Source organism: Bison bison, unplaced genomic scaffold, assembly GCF_000754665.1.
Source record: "Bison bison bison isolate TAMUID 2011002044 unplaced genomic scaffold, Bison_UMD1.0 scf7180017864328, whole genome shotgun sequence".
NCBI lineage: Eukaryota > Metazoa > Chordata > Mammalia > Artiodactyla > Bovidae > Bison > Bison bison.
In genome coordinates this window covers 3,570,962-3,574,910 of record NW_011494900.1, presented here as the reverse complement: position 1 = coordinate 3,574,910, position 3,949 = coordinate 3,570,962, and the positions used below count along the sequence as shown (strand labels likewise).

General features: G+C 44.3%; 1 pseudogene across 1 annotated transcript; it reads right to left on the bottom strand.

The window, feature by feature from the left end:
• Positions 1–814: 814 nt before the first annotated feature.
• On the bottom strand, positions 815–1,449 carry LOC104998370 (annotated as a pseudogene). Its single transcript, XR_826449.1, has one exon. The product of XR_826449.1 is annotated as a stathmin pseudogene (transcript).
• Between the last annotated feature and the right edge of the window lie 2,500 nt (positions 1,450–3,949).

The window sequence follows — 3,949 nt, the reverse complement described above, 5'->3', positions numbered from 1 at the left end:
TAGCGTGTGAGATGAGTGCAATTGTGTGGTAGTTTGAGCATTCTTTGGCATTGCCTTTCTTTGGGATGGGAATGAAAACTGACCTTTTCCAGTCCTGTGGCCACTGCTGAGTTTTCCAAATTTCCTGGCATATTGAGTGCAGCACTTTCACAGCATCATCTTTTAGGGTTTGAAATAGCTCAACTGGAATTCCATCACCTCCACTAGCTTTGTTCAGAGTGATGCTTCCTAAGGCCCACTTGACTTCACATTCCAGGATGTCTGGCTCTAGATGAGTGATCACACCATGGTGGAGATGTTATTAAGGTGCATTTATTCTAAAGATAGTTCAGGTGCTGTGCCAGACTTCCTTCTTTTTTTTTTTCCACTGCCACCAACAGCACTGTGCAGTTTTATTAACCATTCAAGTACAGTAGCGTCTGTAAGATCGGGACAGAAGTGGGATTTAAAAGCGAACAGATATTCAGCATCTAACAATTTGAAAGAAGCCACTACATACTCATTTCACAGACATGTTTCCACGGAGCCAATACAGTACTAGCCATTAACCCAGCACACCAGGTGTACTGAAGTAGAAAAGATGCAACAAGAAAAATGGCTACATTAGAAAGACTTCAACACTTTAGAAAAAGAGTAAAACACTTTTCATTTCTCCCCTTTAGCCCCTAAAACAACATCATACCATCTGGATCTACCTATACAGTCCTACATCAGCTTCTAGAATATTTGTCAGGAGGGCAAAAGTAAAATGACACTGGCCAGTACAGTCTTTGGATATTTAGGAAGGGGAGGGGGAGAAAGTTCTCAGAACAAGTTAGTTGGCTTCAGTCTCATCAGCAGGATCTTTGGATTCTTCGTTCTTCCGCACTTCTTCAATGTGTCCTTCAGCGTGGCGGCCATCTGTGCCTCTCTGTTCTCTTTGTTGGCTTCCATCTTGTGGGTCAGCTTCTCTTCCGCCATTTTACTGAAGTTGTCCTCTATCGCTTTCTGAAGCACTTCTTTCTCGTGCTCCCCTTTCTCAGCAAGCTGCTTCAAGACCTCAGCTTCATGGGACTTGCGTCTTTCTTCTGCAGCTTCTAATTTCTTCTGAATTTCCTCCAGGGAAAGATCCTTCTTGGGAGGGGAAAGGGGAAATTCTGGGACAGATTCTTTTGATTGAGGGCTGAGAATCAGCTCAGAAGCCTGGCCTGAGGAAGGCTTCTCCAGTTTCTTCACCTGGATATCAGAAGAAGCCATGGTGAAGAGAAGACAAGAGACTGGCAGTGTACTCTACACGATTCACTGGCAAGGAAAACCCTCTTTCCTTCGCTCCCAGTCTTCCGCCACCCAAAGCTGTCCGAGCCCGTGGGCCGAGAGGACTGGACAGCTCTCGTGGGGGTGTCAGCCTTCCGTGGGCAGCCTCACGAACACTGAGCGGGGGCGCTGCCCTTTCCGGCCCCGCAGTCTGGCCCTCAGGTTGCTCCCTGGGGGCGCTGCCCCACCTCTGCAAACAATGGGGACCCCAGCGGGGCCGCGCCTGCAGGGGGTTGGGGGAGGGTGGGCCTACACCTCCTTCAGACTTCCTTTTTTAGTCACCTGGTTCCTACCACCTCCCCTTATCTCTCTCCCCCATTTTCTCCCTCCCCTAACCCTGACCTGGCTCTGCTCTGAGAAGCTGATCCATATGGATCCCACTGCGTATTAAAAAGCAGAGACATCACTTTGCCAACAAAGGTTTTTATAGTCAATGCTATGTTTTTTTCAGTAGTCATGTATGGATATGAGAGTTGGATCATAAAGAAGGCTGAGAGCCAAAGAATTGATGCTTTTAAATAGTGATACTGGAGGAGACTCTTAAGAGTCCCTTGGACAGCAAGGAGATCAAATCAGTCAATCCTAAAGGAAATCAACCTTGAAAATTCATTGGAAGGACTGATGATGAAGCTGAAGATGAAGCTCCAGGACTTTGGCCACCTGATGTGAAGAGCCAACTCATTGTAAAAACCCTGATGCTGGGAAAGATTGAGGGCACGAGGAGAAGGGGGCGACACAGATTGAGGTGGTTAGATAGCATCACAGGCTGAATAGACATGAATCTGAGCAAACTCTGGGAGATAGTGGAGGACAGAAGAGCCTGGTATGCTACAGTCCATGGGGTCTCAAAGAGCCAGACGCAACTTAGTGACTGAACACCAACCACATGGTTCACACGAAGGGTATCTCTGTCTTCTGGCTTCCAGTTGTGTCTGTTCAGTATGGAGTCCCAGCAGATCAGAGGAGAGGGATGAATGAGGACCAGCATTCATTCCCAGGTTCCCTGCTGTTAGGTTGCTTGGATTGCTATATCCATCCATCCATGAGTCACAGCTCTTCTCAAGATATGGCCTGTATACATTCTCTCCTTCTAGGTTCTAGGAACTTCTTTTTCTCCTCTTTAGGCCTAACACCTTGGCTACTAATAAGCCTCATGTTACTGTATTGTCCCTGTGGTTCCCCTTATTACTGTAGCTTTGTAAGTAAATGTTCCTTACAGTATCTTATTTCAAGTGTGCCATCTGCTTGCCCACAGAACCCTGATGGTTCCAGTCTAGATACCTCCTGTAATCTTCATGGGAGATAGTATCCTCTACAACAATAGAAAGTGAGAAATTGGGATTGCTCTGGTTCAGTTCCTCGGCCCTGAATTTCAGAAGATAAATGCAAAGATGTGACAATAATGATATAACTCCCTGACCTCTTTTGCATATCCTGTGGTTAGAATAAGTAAAAGGGCTTGATTTTGGGGGGTTTGGAGCTCTAGGACTGGGACAAGGAGGATGGTTTATTTGGAAAGTGGTGTGTTGGCCTTGTGTTCATCTGAATAAAACAGTGATGTGATCATTTCCACATCTCGTGTTCTTTGGCTCCTCCAACTCTTCTCTGTATAGAAAATTGTAGATAATCTCCAGGCTTAAAATTAGTGTTAAAATCTAATTTTGGGAGGGTTTTCTTTTTCATATTGGGCCTTTAAATAATAATTAAACTTCCTGGATTTGGAATTTGGGGAGTTCATCTTTCCAAACAGGATTACATTTTAATGTTTTATAGTCACAATTGCAAGTGATATCCAAGAGAAAGTAAACTGCTGTGGACCGTTGCTGAGGATGTATACTGACATCTCTAGGGGGCTACATCCAAGCTTACAATTATGCAGTATGCAACCGGCACAACAGTGTACAGTGGTCCAAAGAGGGGCCACAATCTCCTCTGGCACTGATGTGACAGAATTCAGGTGAAGTTTAACCATTGCCTGCACTGCGTCAGGCCTTTATATATTTTAAGCTTATGCCTTAACTTGAACGATCTGATTTACAGTCCGAATTTTGCTTTAAATTTAGCTCTTTCTATAGTATAGCTAAACATTTCACTTACAATGTTTCAGTGTTGGAGAGTACTCTGTGTCAGTTTAATTTGGGGGCATCAGAATAAGGAGAAGGAGCTCTGGATCTAGTATTTTGGGACCTGGATTCAGAACTTAGCTGGACATTTATGAACAGATTCTGTTAGGACTCTCAGAACCTCAGGTTTCTTAACTATAAAACAGGGTTAATTGATGCTTTTTTGGGGGTAAATTTCAATGGATAAACAAGATTACATGTCTGAAAGAGTCTGATACACAATAAATGCTTACTAAGTATGGTTTACTCTGACAAGGCAAAGCTTGTAAAAGCGAAATAGCTTCTTACAGTGCTGTTATATGTGAATTTTTAGTAAGGAGAACCTCTCAGATGATGTTTAGAAATGTCTTCATGTAATAAGAACTTTTGAGAGACTTAAGAGGGCTGTTTAGTGGAGCTGAGGGTGGCTGCCCATAGCATTCAGCTCCTGCGCTAGAAGTGTGAAGTCCTTAGATTGTTCAAAAACTGCTCCATGGTTGGTGTTTTTCTCTCTGACATCATGGGTTGTCCTATCTAATGACAGGGCCATCTGT